Source organism: Aotus nancymaae, unplaced genomic scaffold (assembly GCF_030222135.1).
Source record: "Aotus nancymaae isolate 86718 unplaced genomic scaffold, 86718_ANA_hifiasm-v0.15.2.pri h1tg000131l, whole genome shotgun sequence".
In the NCBI taxonomy this organism is placed as follows: domain Eukaryota; kingdom Metazoa; phylum Chordata; class Mammalia; order Primates; family Aotidae; genus Aotus; species Aotus nancymaae.
This window is the reverse complement of record NW_026988546.1, coordinates 6097720-6115741: the sequence shown is the minus strand read 5'-3', so window position 1 is coordinate 6115741 and position 18022 is coordinate 6097720. Positions and strand designations below refer to the sequence as shown.

The 18022-nt window shown below is 43.9% G+C and overlaps 1 pseudogene; it reads left to right on the top strand.

The window, feature by feature from the left end:
* The first annotated feature begins 14204 nt into the window (after positions 1 to 14204).
* On the top strand, positions 14205 to 15637 carry LOC135272760 (lysosomal Pro-X carboxypeptidase-like; annotated as a pseudogene).
* The last annotated feature ends 2385 nt before the right edge of the window (positions 15638 to 18022 follow it).

Sequence of the window (18022 nt, the reverse complement as noted above, 5' to 3'; positions counted from 1 at the left end):
AGGAATTTTTACCACAGACAAATTCTTTCATATATACATACCAGAAAAAAAGTGTAATAATGTTCATAACAGCTGTGTTTGTATGACAAAAACTTGAAACAATTCAAATGTCCCATGGCAATACAAGATGCAGTATGTTTATCCAATAGAATAGTAAACAGCAGTGAAAAAATCCATCAGCCATAGTGAACACTCATCAACATGAAATGAACTTCTTAAATATATGAAGTCAAGAGAGAATAGCTTCAGAAGAATACAAACAGCATGATGCTCTATTCTGTACACAGTTTAAACTCACTCAAAACTGAGCACTGCCATTTAGAATTACATATATTATGATAAAATATAAAGAAATATAAAGAATGGCCAGGCACGGTGGTTCATATCTGTAATCCCAGAACTTTGGGAGGCCAAGGTGGATGGATCGCTTGAGCCCAGGAGTTCGAGATTAGCCTTGGCGACATGGTGAAACCCCATATTTATAAAAAAATACAAAAATTAGCTGGGTGTGCTAGCATACTCCTGTAGTCCCAGCTACTGGGGAGGCTCAGGTGGGAGGACTGCTTGAGCCTGGGAGGTTGAAGGTGCAGTGAGCAGAGCTTGTGCCACTGCACTTCAGCCTGGGTGACAGAGTGAGACCCTGTCTCAAAAATAGATAAATACAAAGAAATATAAAGAATAAGCACTCCATTCATGGAGGCAGTTACCTTCTATGTGGAGTCAGGGGGATGCAATTCAGAAGAGGGCACAGAGACTTCATAAGTGTCGGCGATGGTCTACTTCTGCTGGGTAATGAACAGTACTTCTGCTGGGTAGTGGACAGTACTTTTGCTGGGTAGTGGACAGCACTTCTGCTGGGTAATGAATGGTACTTCTGCTGGGTGGTGGACAGTACTTCTGCTGGGTAGTGGACAGTACTTCTGCTGGGTAATGGATGGTACTTCTGCTGGGTAATGGATGGTAATTCTGCTGGGTAATGGACATTACTTCTGCTGGGTAGTGGACAGTACTTCTGCTGGGTAATGGACAGTAATTCTGCTGGGTAATGGATGGTAATTCTGCTGGGTAATGGATGGTACTTCTACTGGGTAATGGACGGTACTTCTGCTGGGTAATGGACAGTACTTCTGCTGGGTAATAGGTGGTACTTCTGCTGGGTAACGAACAGTACTTCTGCTGGGTAATGGACGGTACTTCTGCTGCGTAGTGGACGGTACTTCTGCTGGGTAATGGATGCATAGGCATTGGCTGTATTATGATGATGACGATGTGTATATCACATATAAAATATTTTTATCAAAAATATCATGTTTAAAATAAAGTTATATGACAAATAAAAATACAGTTAGATATAATTTATGTAAATCTATAAAGCACAGAAAACAAGATGTATTTTGTTTCTGGATACATACGCATATAGAAAATGTAGAACAGCCACATAAGGATACACACTAATATAATCAATTGTGGGCATTTTTGGAGAAGAACGATGTTGGTGTGTTTGTGACAAAGGGATTCCAACTGTGGTCTGTAACTTTCTCTTTAAAACATTAAAAAACTCACGCTAAGATAGTAAAGCACTGATATTTAACTCTGAGTGTTGGGTACACAGGTGTTAGAAGTACGCTTTCCAGACTTAGGATGTGCGTGCACGGGCACACACACACACACGTGCACATGCGCACACACACTACAGGACACCCAGTTAAATTGAATTTCAGATAAACAACCAACAACATTTTAGTATAAATAATTTTTAACAAAAACATCTCCCATTGGGACAGCCTATGCTTTGTCTGACACCCCTACTTATATTGATCTCTACATCTGAAATATAAGAAAAATATGTTTGTCCTGTTTATGTACATTATGAAAATATTAATCAGCAAAAAATTAACCTCATGGGTTTAGTGTGCACAAAACAAGGGCAGGGGACTACAGAGCATCCTGCCTCTCTGCCACGGGCTGCCTGGACCTTCAGGGATTTCTGACCAGATCCATTTGCTCAGATTGTTTAACTCCAAAAACCAATATACCCATCATGTAAACACTGTAGTTACCATTTGCTGTATGCTAAACCTTGACATGCATTATCTCATTAAACAATTCCACAGCAACTCAGTCCTGGAACTATTTTTCCTAGTTTTCTTATAATTTCTGGTACTTCCCCAAGGCCCAGAAATTTGCCAGTGTCACAGTGAGTCAAGGGTTCCAAAGCCATTGTTCTTTCCACCTGCCCTCCAACCCCCAACACGCACACAGCAATCTTTCCCAGTCCTTCATGGTCCCTCCCGTCCTGGGCTTCCCTATCCCTTTCCATCTGGTTCCTCTCTCAGCAAGGAGCATTTACTAACCTTGTGCTTTTAGCCTTCTAGATACCGATGACCCTCCTACTTAGACTGCATACTTCTTTCCATGTCACTGCCCAACCCAGCTCCAAACTTCTGCTAAACTAGTGCCTCCTGGGGAGAAGGCACTCAGGATGCATTTGCCAGTTGGTGGGTCAGCATTTTCTCTCAGGGCATTCTGGAAAGCAGCCGTGGACTTGACCACTTCCAGCAGTTCTACTTTAAACACAAAGTTCCTGGGCTTCCAATTTCCACATTAAAGTGCTCCAGTTCCTCTGGTCAGCAGAGAAACTTGGGGTCTTGCAGCCCCCTACACAGACATCATCTGGGCAGCCCAGAGACGATAGTCTGGTGAGCTTCTGTGTATAAACAGCCATGTCTATGCCTACTGCTTCATTTTAAAATGCCCTAAACACAAACCCTTTTTGTCATTTAGAAGAGCATGGAAAAAGCCCCTTCTGCCCCATGGAATAACAAAAGACCAGTTGGCTTCCTTTCAAATATGCTAATTGCCCAGCTTCCAAGTTTCAGTTCAAGGCCCATTTTTATGCCTGACTTAAAAATAAAGCCCTGACAATATGGTCTTGAATGGAAATGCTGACCACACTAACTGGTGAGAACAAGCAGCTATTCCAGGAAAGAAAACAATGGAGGCAGGCAGTGCGCGCATGTTCCGCCTGGCCTGTGTGGGGCTGTTTGTTTCCAGGCGGCCAGCCCGGCCCTACAGCTGGCTCCAGGCTCCAGAGCCGAGACCCCAGCCTGACTTCTTCACTAGAAGTTTGAGGAAATGTGATCCTATCTTTCGGTTCTCTCTGGATAAAAGTGGAACTAGCTTTACTTTTTTTTTTTTTTTTTTTCCCCAGTTACGTCGTAGGGAGAGTTTGGACACCACACTTAGGGACAACTCCTTCTGAATCTCCAGATAATGGACGTGCACACACGGACTTGGGGACAGGTTGTGTGCAGCAGTTTGGAGTCTAGGCAGCATTTAAAACTATAGCCACAGCGTAATTCTAGCACCTTGGGAGGGTGAGGCGGGTGGATCACCTGAAGTCAGGAGTTTGAGACTAGCCTGGCCAACATGGCGAAACCCCATCTCTACTAAAAGTACAAAAATTAGTTGGGCGTGGTGGCGGGCACCTGTAATCCCAGCTACCCAGGAGGCTGAGGCATGAGAATCACTCGAACCCAGGAAGTAGAGGTTGCAATGAGCCAAGATCACACCACTGTACTCCAGCATGGACAGAGTGAGACTTTGTCTCAAATAAATAAATAAATAAATAAATAAATAAATAAATAAATAAATAAATAAAAAATAGCCAAGCCTTCCAGACCACCTGAAACAAGTTTCAGCCAAAATAACTGGAAGGATCTCACTAAGATCACTTTTCTGGGGTGATGCAGAGAGCTGACATTATAACCCAAATGATTTGGAACTCAACCCAAAGTTTAACAGCTCTGTCTGGATAACAGCCTGGTGTTTTATGTCAACGGAGGAATCATCTCCAATTCTAACCAAAACAAATGAGAAGCTGATCTGTGTTATGTATCATCTCCCTTCATTTAAATTCCTCAGTGGGGTTGATGCTATTGTTCCCATTTTACAGATGAGGATTCTAAGCCGCAGAGGGGTCGCATTAGTTAAACAAGTGACCCCAGATCATGCTGAGATGAAATTCAAAACCAAGAGTGAGATGCCACACTGCCCCACCTTTGCTACTCAAAGAGTGGTCTGGGGGACCCACAGCAGCTGCAGCATCACCTGGGCAATTGTAAGAAAGGCAGAGTCCCAGGCCCTGCCCCCGACTCCTGAATCAGAATCTGCATTTTGACAAGACCCCAGGCTTTACATGCACATGAAGGTTTGTGAAGGCCTGGCCCACACTGCAGGCCTTCTCAGAGGACCCTGCTGCCAAACAGACCCAGACCTGGAACTGTGAGGGTCTTAGAGACTGGACGTGACGTGAAGCCTGGCATCTAAGGCGAGTCGGTGCCAGGTGGAAGGAAATGCAGGTTTCAAGCATAGCAGTTATAGATGTCTCAGAGGACTACCTTGGGTGCCAGTGTAGAAAGGAACAAAATCTCTGGATTTAGATATTTTATATTCAATTTGGGTTCTGCCATTTACAGGCTACAAAACCTTGGGAAAGTTGTTCAATTCTCTGACTCTCAGTTTGTTTCCAAATTAAGAATAATGCTACATCTGAGGTTGTTCTGATGTTAAGTGAGACGATATACACACAAACATACTCAGTAGGCCCTCTCTATCTTTCTTTTTTTTTTTTGAGATGGAGTCTCGCTCTGTCACCCAGGCTGGAGTGCAGTGGTATGATCTCAGTTCATTGCAACCTCCACCTCCTGGGTTCAAGCGATTCTCCTGCCTCAGCCACCGAGTAGCTGGGATTATAGGCGCATGCCACCACGCCTGACTAACTTTTTGTATTTTTAGTGGAGACGGGTTTTCACCATGTTGGCCAGGCTGGTCTTGAACTCCTGACCTCAAGTGATCCACCCACCTTAGCCTCCCAAAATGCTGGGATTACAAGCATTAGCCACTGTGCCTGGCCAACCCCTCTCTATCTATGGGTTCTACATGCTTGGATTCAACCAACAATGGAGCAAAAATGTTTGAATAAAAAAAAGTGTCGATACTAAACACGTACATATATTTTTCTTGTCATTATTCACTAAACAATATAGTATAACAACTATTTACATTGTATGAGGTATTATAAATAATCTAGAGATTATTCAAAGTACTTAAGGTGTATGGCAGGATCTGTATAATTTACATGCAAAAACTGTATCATTTTTCATCGGGGACTTCATCCTGTGAGATCTAGGCATGGGGTGCTCCTGGAACCAATCCCTGTGAGTCCAAGTGACAACTGTATATGCATATACATACACGTTTTGTACATATATGAATGACACATGTGTGTATATATACACACTGGATGCATGTATATATTCATATATACACATGTATATAATGTGGATATATGTGTATAATACACATGGGTATATATGTGTTTAATGCATATACACACATATATGGTATACATATATGAACATACATGTATATGGGTATATATGTATCTGTATATATGTATACATATACACATGTATGTATATGCATGTATGTCATCCCTTGGAATCTGTGGGGAATTGGTTCCAGAAGCTCCCCACATGCCAAAATCCCACAAATAATGAAGTCCTTGATATAAAATGATATAGTATTTACTTATAACCTATGCACATCTTCCCATAGACCTTAAATACTTAAGTACTCCAGTATACCTTAAATATACACACATGTGTGTATATGTGTGTGTGTGTGTGTATATATATCTCCAAACAGTGTGTATATATACATTACAATTGACTGATTATGCATGTATATATACATATATATGTACACAGTGTGTACATATATACAAGCATAGATAATGAGAGAATGGAATGTCACAGGATATCAATAAATGGATATTAACTATTAATATACCTATTAAATGTTATATCAACCAGCATCTGAGGGTACATTAAAAAAGGGTTTTCTTGTAAACAACAGAAACCACTCTGGCCAGTTCATGGGGTTCATTACTATTAGATCGTTTACAAAATTCCTTGAAGACCTGGAGAAGCTGACTATAGGGAGGCGGTTCCAGGAACAACTCCCAGCCTCAGCAGCACACTCTGAAGAAAGCCATCCATAAGGGGTCACCACCACACTCATGCTGCCTCCTTGGCCCTCCAAGCTGGCTGAATTACTGATTGTCTTGCCCTCTCCCCGCCCCTCTTGGCTCAGGTCCCAGTGGAAGAAGCCTCACGTTTGCCTCTCTCATTGGTGGAATCTGAGCCCATCAGAGCCCTGGTTGGGAGGAAACCTGGGAAATGGAGTTTTTAGCTTTTTGTCGACTACAAAACAAGAAGGCATTCTAGAAGGCACTGAAATGGGTGACAGGGGACAGTCTAGTATCCATCACAGGGAGCTGCAAGCTTTGTTATGCCCTAAATCAAACAATCTGATTTAGGGGTCAGGGCCTCGTCTGGGGCAGGAGCTGTGAGATGGGGATGGGGTGGGGGTGGGTGGTTGCAGATCAGGACAGATCAGCAGGTGTCGGGAACTAGAAAGCAGAATGTTGCTGGGAGCTGCAGATAGTTAAATGTGTTCATGCTGGGGACTGTATCAGACTGACACACACAGCTGGAATTTGGGGACTGCTGCTGGCCAGGCCTTCTAGGGTTACATTAACAGACTAGGCTTTCTCTCTGTGCCCACATCTGCTCACTTGGAACACAAACTGCATCTGGGTATCTCCAATCCCCATTGCAGTGCCCAGTCTGGCTTGGCCTCCCTTGGCCATGCTCCCTGCTCAAAACTGTAAAGCTAGGGGTTGGGGGTTGGGGAGCTAAGGACTTGATGAATCACAGCTGACCCTTAAATGTCACAAGTTTGAACTGCATGGGTTTACTTATGCTCAGATTTTCTTCCATCTCTGCCACCCCTGAGAAAGTAAGACCAATCCTCCTCCTCAGCCTATTCAACGTGAAGAAAATGAGGATGAAGACCTTTATGATGATCCGCTTGGACTTAATGGATAGTTAACATATTTTCTCTTCCTTGGGATTTTCTTAGTAACATTTTCTATTCTCTAGCTGACTTTATTGTAAGAATACAGTGTGTGTGTGTGTGTGTGTGTGTGTGTGTGTACCACACAAAATATGTGCTAATCAATCAACAGTTTATGTTATCAGTAAGGCTTCCAGTCAACAGTAGGCTATTAGTAGTTAAGTTTTTGGAGAGCCAAAAGAGAGATACAGAGATTTCTGACTGTGCAAGGGGTGGAGGAGGTTCAGTGCCCCTAACCCCCAGGGTGTTCAAGGGTCAGCTGTAGTTAGTCTCAGAGATGTGTCTGAGCATCACTAGATACTTCCAGTAGTGAGTTTCCAAACCATGGAAGTGAGCAGCCGAGGATAGACCGCCACTCATCAGGGGTGCTGGCCATAGGGCCTCGAAGATTCTTCCTAACCCTCCATGTCAGTGCTGCTATGAGACATAATGTCTTAAGCTTCCAGAAGGAGACTCTGCTCAGGGAGAAGCTAGGCCCTGTGGCTGCCTGAAAGGAAAAATCTGGAGCCAGGTTCTCTACAACCTGCAAATCATCCCCAGAGCGGTGTCTGCCTCCGTTATGTGCTGAAGCACCTGACTACCGGGCACCTTAGAAGGAGGGGATAATACTCTTACCACTGTTTTAGACAATTAAAGCACTGTTCTGTGTGCTTGTGACCCAGAACAGTTAACGCTCTTCCCAAAGGGGCCCAGCTTAGGCACCGGAAGAATTTGAGGAAATGCCCATTTTCACAAACCAATGAGAATTGACATAGAAATAGATCCTTTTTGTCAAATTATGAATGTCTGTAGATCACAACTGGTTGAGAACCTGGAAAAAAACAAAGCAAACTGCGAGCTGAGCGGATGGGATTATAATAAGGCTCTTCTTCTCTTTCATTTGGATTTCTGTTAAATATTTTTAATGAAATTTCTTTGTAGGCTTCAGAAAAAAAGAAATCACTTCTCTGAGCTTAAAGGGCCTTTTATTAATCATGAGAGCAGGAAGACGAACGTGTTCCTAAATTTATCTCATTTTTTCTTTGGTGGCTGATGTAGTGGATCAAAGGCTTTGGGTCCACATATTAATAATTCCAACTACAAAAATAATAATAATAATAATTCCAACTACAAGTTGCCTGAGCCCTGGGCCCTGCAGTTTGCCATCTATGTGTGCTCGTTGTTCTCGTTGGTTTGGTTTGATACAGCTGGGTGGTGTTGGTTTGGGGTGTTGGCATCCACACAGCATCAGAAGGGACAGGACACTGGGGCCTTTTCCTTTCTTATAAAAACCAAAATATTCCTCCACCATCGACAGGCTTTGACACTGACTTCCGGATGAAGATGGCAGATTGAACACCTGCATCTAATTCTGACCTCTCCTGAAGCCCTACCAAACCACAGTAAAGAGAGAACAGTGAGGTTTTGGAAGTTAGAAAACTCTTGAAAGCTAAATCTGGCAGTGCAGAAAGCTAAGCTCAGCGTGATTTCCATCACAGCACCCTCAAACAGCTCAAGAAGGCACTTGAAGTGGGGGAGAAGCGATGGGGGTGGTTTCCCCATCCCCACTCCCCCACTGCCTCTCCCCAACCCCATCAGGAGTCTGGAGATTCAGTCTGTGGAGACAGCAAAGAGAGTCTCAGGACTGAGAACATCAGGCACAAGGAAAGGTAAGGCTCCTAAAAGCATGAGGCAATGAAATGAGTTATGTCTGCTGGAAGCTGCAGTGGGCAGCCTCTTCTCTCACTCAGCTCCCAGAATGCAGGCAGGCAGGTCTTGACCCTCTAGGCAAGATGCTGAAAGCTTCTCCTCAGGGGAATCAGATGGCCCAGAGGAGAGACCTGAAGGTACTGACGTCAGGGGTTCCCCAGCACATGGCCCAGCCAGATAACCTGACTGAGAATTTAACAGTCAACAACTCCCACCACCTCCCCACCACATTCCCCCAGTACAGAATGTACAAACAGCCTTTCACTCCTGGGCTCTAAACCCAGGGAGATGGTGCCTTTAAGAGATGGCTCTAAATCCATCCCTTTTGACCTTCACGGTGTAGCTATTTTGAATCTCCTCCTATCAAGTAATAGATCCTTCTAATCAGCAGTGGAAACGTGATCAAGTCGCTTCCATCTTTAGTATCCTTCCTTCAATGCCCCATTGTCTTCAGCTCCACACCACACCTCTTCTCCCTATTAAAGTCACATGTTCTCACTTTCCAGTTGTATTTCGACCCACTGCATACTATCTTGTATCTCACAACCCAGAAAATCTGCCTCACGCAAGGAAGGGCATGGGAATTGCTAACAACAGAGACATCTTGGTCCTTCTCTTCTCAACTTGGCAGCAACATTCAATAGTGTTGATATCACCTTCCTAAGATATTCTCTTCCATCAGTTGCCACAAGCATCCTCTTCTAGTTTCTCTCCTGTTTAGTGACCACTTCTCAGCTTCCTTTGCTGCCTCATCCTTCCCTCCCCAACCTATAAATCCTGGCATTCTTCAGGGTGCGGTCCTGGGCTTTTTGTTTCTCTGTGCTCTCTCCTTAGTGGATCCTATTCATTTGATTCCCAAATGTGTACCTCTCATTTTTGTCCAATGTCAGCCTTGGAATTCTAACCGGACTCATCATTTCCCCTCCAAATTCACCCCTCCCCCAAAGCCCCTGTGGCAAATGATCAGTATCTGTGGAGTTGCTCGAGTTGAACACCACATTGAGAATCATCTTTGACACCTCCTTCATGTCCCATGTCCAAGCCTTTACCAAGTCCTGTTGATTATATATTCAAAACATACCACAAGTCCATTTCTTTGTGTCCATCTTCATGACCAGTACCCTGGTCTAGGCCCCTGCTATCTCTTGCCTCCTGACAGCTTTCCTCATATTCATTCTTGCCCTTCAGTATCACCCCCCCTGCTTCAGACAGTCCAGTGGGTGCACTTTCTATTGTATCTAGGATGGGAACAAAATCTTTAACTTGGCCTCTAAGATGCGAGGTAATCTAGTTCCTCCCTGTCTAGTTTTCGTTCCGGCCATTCCAGCCTCTTGGGTCTCCCTGCCCCTGGGCTTTTGCCCTTGTTACTTCCTCTGCTCCCCAGTATCTTTCTTCATTCACCTCCATATTCAGATAACCCCTCTTTATCCTTCAAATCTCCATTAAATCACTTATTTAAAAAATTGTCTCTGATTCCCCACTCCTACACCACATTCCCATTTAGATGGGACCCCGTGATGTTTGCTATGGTTTGAGAGTCCCCCGGCAAAACTCCTGCTGAAATGTAATTGCCAATGTCATGATGCAGGAAGATGGGACCTTTAAGAGATGACTAAGCCATTAAGACGAATTAACGTCTTTCTCAAAAGACTAGGTGAGTTCTCTCAGGAATGGATTAGTTCTTGCAAGAATAGGTTGTTACAAAGCCAGCTTGCTTCTCTTGCTTTGTCTCTCTGCACAAGCCCGTGTCCCCTTCTGCTTCTTTATCATGCTGTGATGCAACACGAGCCTCACCAGAAGCTGGGCAGATGCCAGCGCCACACCCTTAGGCTTTCCAGCCACCGTAACTGTGAACCAAAGAAATCTCTTCTTTATAAATTACTCAGCCCCAGGTAGTCTGTTATAACAATGCTAAACAGACTAAGACAATGTCCATATTCTATTACAGCAACACTAAATGAACTAAGACAATTTCAGTCTCATAGCAGTCACATTCTCCTTTGTAGCACTTGTATGATAGCATTAGTTGTGCAAGTGTTGGTGCCTTCTCCACTAGATTATGCATGATGAAGATGGAGACAATGTCTCTCTTGTTCAATGATGTAACCTCAGAACCTACCATAGGGTCGAGAGCATAGTATGTGGTCAATATATATATATATATTAGATAGAATCTTGCTCTGTTGCCCAGGCTGGAGTACAGTGGCATAATCTCGGCTCACTGTAACCTCCACCTCCCATGTTCAAGTGATTCTCCTTCCTCAGCCTCCTGAGTAGCTGGACTATAGGCATCTACCACCACACTCAGCTAATTTTTGTATTTTTAGTAGAGACGGGGTTTTACCATATTGACCAGACTGATCTTGAACTCCTGATCTTATGATCCACCCACCTTGGTCTCCCAAAGTGCTGGGATTAAAAGCATGAGCCACCGCGCCCGGCCAATAAATATTTTAAATACGTGATCATGAAAGCTATTCTTGAATTCAAGGAAATCTTCTGGAGCATTTTTTAAAATTTTATTTTTGGATCTGCAATCTTCTAGGGGAAAAAGAACACATCTTATATTCCATGTCACCCTTTTAAAATTGCAATGTTTGTCAATCCTCAAATATACATTAGCATGTTGCAGTAATTAGTACTGTCTTATATTTTGCTATCTTTACTACAACAAAGGGGATGCCAGGGAAATTCCCCTTGTGGGTCCTGAATATCCAATCCAATGTTGCCTTATTTCATGACTTCTTCCTTTTGGTCCTCAGGCTATCCCTTAAAGTGGCTCAGCTTAACTGTAGGCCACAAGCTACACGAGGGGTCTTCAAAAAGTTCATGGAAAATGCATATAATGAAAGAACTATACAATGGAAATAGAAATGGAAACTATGGTTTTCATTTTTTGTGCCAAAATAAATTCATACTAATTTGTTATAACATGTCTGAACAGGATATAGTTTGAGACACTAAGAAAGATTTCCTCATTTTGAAAAGAGCTCCTATCAGAGCAACATGAATTCTGCTAACACTGAAGCAAGAACAAACATCCAATTTATGGTGATGCTGGGGTAAGAAGAATGGTGAAATCACTGACGCTTTATGAAAACGTTATAGGAACAATGCTCTGAAGAAGTCAGCAGTTTACAAACAGATAGCTCATTTTAAGAAGGAACAAGATGATACTGAAGATGAAGCCCACAGCAACAGACCATTCACATCAATTTTTGAGGAAAAAAATTCATCTTATCCATGCCCTAACTGAAGAGGACCAATGATTAACAACAGAAACAGGCTAGGCATGGTGACTCACGCCTATAATCCCAGCACTTTGGGAGGCAGAGGAGGGTGGATAACGAGGTCAAGAGATCGAGACCATCCTGACCAACACGGTGAAACCCCGTCTCTACTAAAAAAATACAAAAATTATCTGGGCGTGGTTGCATGTGCCTGTAGTCCCAGCTACTCGGGATGCTGAGACAGGAGAATTGCCTGAACCCGGGAGGTGGAGGTTGCAGTGAGCCGAGATCACGCCACTGCACTCCAGTCTGGCGCATGGCAACGGAGCGAGACTCTGTCTCAAAAAAAAAAAACAGAAACAATAGCCAACACCATACACATCTCAACTGGTTCAGCTTACACAATTCTGGCTGAAAAATTAAACTTGAACAAACTTTCCACTTGATGGCTGCTAAAACTGTTGCACCCGAATCAGCTACAGACAAGAGCAGAGCTTTCAATGAAAGTTTTAAAGAAGTGGGATCAAGATCCTGAAGCATTTCTTTGAAGAACTGTAATGGGAGATGGAACGTGGCTTTACCAATATGATCCTGAAGACAAAGCACAACTAAGCACTGGCTACCAAGAGATGGAAGTGGTCCAGCCAAAGCAACAGTGGACCAGCCAGGGGCAAAGGTCATGGCAACAGTCTTTTGGGATACTCAAGGTATTTTGTTTGTTGACTTTCTGGAGGGCCAAAGAACAATAGTATATGCTTATTTTGAATGTGTTTTGAGAAAGTTAACGAAAGCTTTAGTAAAAAAATGTCCAGGAAAGCTTCACTAGAGAGTCCGTCTCCATCATAACAACGTTCCTGCTCATTCCTCTTAACCAACAAGGGTAATTCAATGAACGTTTCAGTGGGAAATCATTAGGCATCCACCTTATAGTCCTGATTTGGTTCCTTCTGACTTCTTTTTTATATCTTAATCTTAAAAAAATTCTTAAAGCGCACTCATTTTTCTTCAGTTAATAAATATAAAAATGACTGTATTGACATGGTTAAATTCCCAGGACCCTCCGTTCTCTAGGGGTTGACTAGATGGCTAATATCGTCACTTACAAAAGTGTTTTGAACTTGATGGAGCCTGTGTTGAGAAATAAAATTTATAATGCTAGGTCTGAGTTAAAGGAGTGTGATTGGCTGTTAGTGATGCAATCTGACTGTGGTGTATGTGTGCATGTGTGGGCCAGCCCCGAGTGCCCAGCCTCTCTTCATCACAACTATGACTGCTCCCAGCTAGACTCGGAGAGGGAGCAGCTCTTGAGCCTTCCTAACCTGGACTTTTTTTTTTTTTTTTTCTTGAGACAGAGTCTCTCTCTGTTGCCCAGGCTGGAGTGCAGTAATCTTGGCTCACTGCAACCTCCGCCTCCCAGGTTCAAGTGATTCTCCTGCCTCAGCCTCCTGAGTAGCTGGAATTACAGGCGCCCACCTCCACGCCTGGCTAATTTTTTGTATTTTTAGTAGAGATGGGGTTCCACCATGTTGGCCAGACTGGTCTCAAACTCCTGACCTCAGGTGATCCACCTGCCTCGGCCTTCCAAAGTGCAGGGATTGCAGGCATGAGCCACCGTGCCTGGCCCAGCCTGGACTATTTTGTGCACTGCCCAACATCTGCTGGTGGAATTATCCTTTGCTATCGACTAAATGTTTGTATCCCCCTCAAATGTGTATGTTGAAACCTTAATTCCCGATGGAATAGTATTAGGAGATGGGGGCCTTTGGGAGGTAATTAGGTTTAGATGAGGTCATGAGGATGGAATTAGTGTTCTTATAAGAAGAGGAAGAGACACCAGATCCCCCATCCCCTGCCATTCGGGGACACAGCGAGATGGTGGCCATCTGCAAGCCAGGAAGCAGTCCCTCTCCAGGAACCACATCAGCCAGAACCTTGATTTTGGACTTCCGGCCTTTAGAACTATGAGAAATAAATTTCCGTTGTTAAAGTCACTTAGTCCATGGCATTTTGTTATAACAGCTCAAGCCATCTAAGACATTTCCCAGCTCCCCCTTCCATAAATCTGCCCTGTATTCTCCCCCGGCTAGGGGCTGTCCACTCCCTCCCTGCCTCTGGGTGGAAGGCAGCTGTTGAGTTTACTTTTGTGTAACTCTTATCTGGTGAAACTTTGTTGTCTAAGTGCTTACTCAGAGAAAAATAACCTACTCTTAAACTCAGCCTTGAAACTAGAAAATTACTTTTTAAATAGAGAAAACATTCACTTAAGACGGCTTTAGACCTGCACTGCAGCCACCAGCCTGAGCCATGGGCCACCAAGCCCTCCTGCTTCTGCTGGTGGCTTTCCTGGTTCCCGGGACCACCACAGCTCTCCAGCTGGCCTTAAGGGCTCTGGGAAGCCTGCACTTGCCAGCCAACCGCACATCCCACCCGGCTGTTGCCAAGAACTACTCGGTTCTCCACTTCCATCAGAGGGTTGATCATTTTGGATTTAATACTGTGAAAACTTTTTTAACAGCAGTATCTAATAGCTGATAAATGCTGGGAGAAAGAAGACAGGAACATCATCTGGTTTTGCAGTAATACATGGTTCATGCGGTATACAGCTGAGGAACTGAAAGCTACGTTGGTGTATGCTGAACAGCGATACTGTGGAGACTCCCTGCCCTGTGATGACCCATTCAAGGATTCTGGACACTTGGATCTCCTGACATCAGAACAAGCTCTGGCTGATTCTGTAGAGCTAATCAAACATTTGAACAGAACAATCCTAGGAGCTGAAAATCACCATGTTGTGGCCCTCCGGGGTCCATACGGTGGCATGCTTGCAGCCTAGTTCAGGATGAAATACCCTCATATGGTAGTTGGAGCTCTTGCAACTTCTGCCTTTATCTGGCAGTTTAAGGATTTAGTACCTTATGGTATATTTATGAAGATCATAACTACAGATTTTAGGAAAAGTGGTCCATATTGTTCAGAGAACATCCACAGGTCCTGGGATGCCATTAATTGACTCTCAAATATGGGTGGTAGTTTGCAGTGGCTTACTGACATTCGACATTTGAAAGGCTGGATCTCTAAAAACTGGGTGAAACTTGCAGTGGTGAGCTATCCTTATGCCACTAACGCTTTATAGCATTTGCCTGCTTGGCCCATCAAGGCCATGTGCCAATATTTGAGAAAAACCAATGTATCAGATTCATTGCTGGTGCAGAATATTTTCCAAGCTGTGAGTGTATATCCTAATGATTCGGGCCAGGTGATGTGCCTGAGTAGTTCAGAGGCAACAGCTAGCACTCTGGAATTCCTGGGTTGGAGTTATCAGGCCTGCACAGAAATAGTCATGCACTTTTGTATCGATGACCTGTTTGAACTTCACTTGTGGAACTTGAAGGAGTTTTCTGATAAGTGTTTTAAACAGTGGAGTGTGAGACCAAGGCCCTCCTGGATCACTACTATGTATGGAGACAAAAAAATAGTTAGCACATGGACATTGTTTTCAGCAATGGTAAACTAGACCCCTGATCAAGAGGTGGAGTAACCAAGGACATCGCAGACACCTTTGCTGAATTCACCATCTCAAAAGGGCCCACCGTTTAGATCTCTGAGTCAACCATACCTGAGATCCCACGTGTGTACTGTTAGCCCCCTCCTTGGAAGTTAGACACGTGAAGAAATGGATCAGGGATTTCCACTACAGGGCGGGAAAGCAGCACTCAGAAACTTTTGGACATTGTTAGTTTCTTCTTTTATGTTCACACCACCCACGTTCCTGTTCACTTTGGTTTTCTACATGTAATTACTTTCCCTTGTTCCTCACTCAGTTTGATGGCACCAAGGTGGAGACAGAAGAGAGGGTGATGGTGGTGACAGCAGCCATCCCAGGAGTGTGATTTCCTGGGCTCTCGCTGTCTTTATGCTACCTCCAGGAAGATTCTCTTCCTGATCTCTCTCCCACACCATCGGTGGTCCTCATCACTGGAGCAGAGTTCCTGACTGCCTTTCACAGAGGAAGAGTCATTTCCTGTGTTTCTCTGCAATCAGGGATTTCTCCTTGGTTTTGAGGTTGAAGTCTCTTTGACCCATTTAAAAGTCCCCACCCCTACCCCAACAAAAAGGAAAAGCAGAGGATAGATAAAAATGATGTAATTGCAGCTGGTAGGATGTCTGATGCCAATCCAGGAAATAGGAGCCATTTCTTTTGTACTAGATTTAATGATTTAATGACTTTGAACTGTGCTGTATTTTTTTTTTTTTTTTTTTTTTTTTTTTTGGTAGAGATGGGGATTTCACCATGTTGCCCAGTCTGGTCTTGAACTCCTGAGGCTCAAGTGATCTTCCTACCTCAGCATCTCAAGTGCTGGGATTACAGGTATGAGCTGTCAACCCAGGCCTGTGCTTTAAATAAAGAATAAGCCTGGACCTTTAAAAAAATATGGCCTTTGGGAGGCTGAAGTTGGCGGATGATGAGGTCAGGAGATCAAGACCATCCTGGCCAACAAGGTAAAACCCCATCTCTACTAAAAATACAAAAATTAGCTGGGTGTGATGGCACATGCCTGTAATCCCAGCTACTTGGGAAGCTGAGGCAGAAGAATTGCTTGAACCCGGGAGGCAGAAGTTGCAGTGAGCTGAGATTACGCTACTGAACTCCAGCCTGGCGACAGAGCTAGACTCCATATTTAAAAAAAAAAAAAAGGCTTTACATGCACAGGTACAGGCAGAGCTCACACTTTCTAACCTTTCTCATTGTACCTATTATACTGATATACTGCCGTTGACTAAGTCATTCCCCTATTGTTGGTTCTGCAAGTTATTTCCAAGTTTTTATTACTACAAACAGCAGCAATCTGGACATTTTACTACTGATTGCTGTTCTCTAACTTTTAGACATTTCCTCAGAGTTTCCTGGTTAAAGAGTACGTGTTATCTCACAGCTTTTTTTTTTTTTTTTTTTGAGACAGGGTCTGGCTCTATTGCCCAGGCTGGAGTGCAGTAGCACGAACTCAGCTCACAGCAACTTTCACCACCCAGGCTCAAGCGATCCTCCCATCTCAGCCTCCTGATTACAGGTGCACACCACCACACTCAGCTTTTTTTTTTTTGTAGAGACAGGGTTTCACCATGTTGGCCAGGCTGGTCTCTAACTCCTTACCTCAAGCGATCCGCCTGCCTCAGCCTCCCAAAGTGTTGGGATTACAGGCATAAGCCACTGGGCCTGGCTATCTCACTGCTCTTAGAGCAAAGGCCACATTGCTTTGCAAAAGTCACTATGATATGTAGGGTACGAGTGATGTGCAAATGAGCCTGTTCTATCTCATACCTACCAGTACTAAGTAGCGTCATTTCTCTTTATTTGAACTAGTTTAAAATATACTTATTGGGCCCTTAGAATTATTTAATTATTCATTTCTTTCTACGCAGAGTTGTTTACATTGTAATTAACAAAATGCTAACAACACTCAGAAATCAATTTGGCAAAACAATTTCCGATTATTTTGCCAACAATCCAAAATCTCTGCCTGAAGACTCACAGATTCAATTCTGACACAGCCCTTTTCCTGTTCTTGAATGGGTAAGTTATTGGTTTTTAATATGAGTTAAACTTGAAAGGATTTATGAGGACGAATGGTGAGTGACAAAGCAAGCAAACGAATAGATAAGCAAGAAGGTATTTCCTTTTCCAGCACAGGCCTCCTCAAAGTCACTGTGTTCGTTGCAGGCCATCTAGTGGATCCACGTGGGAAAAATGTCCAGTGCTGAGGGAGGGGAAGGAGAGAGGGGAGCTGTTTTCCCAGGTGCGCACAGATCCAGCAGGCTCTTCAGACACAGGACGCCAACTTAGGGTCCTGTTCCTCACAGGAGGAAGAGTTGTAGGATCCCCTGCTCCCAGCAGTTCCCAAGTACTATCATTCTGCGTTTCCTGGGGAGATGATCCGGCCAGCCTCTTCCTGGTGTGGGTGTGTGGGAACCAGCAGGGACTGGAACACAGTTGTTAAGATCTGCTTATGAAACTGCTTAAAGTTGGGGATTCAGTGAAAGACACGACTTTCTAGCACAGAAAACTTCCCCCAACTTCCGTAAGCTGAGGTGCCAACATTACAGGCTTTTATTCCTTTGCCAAC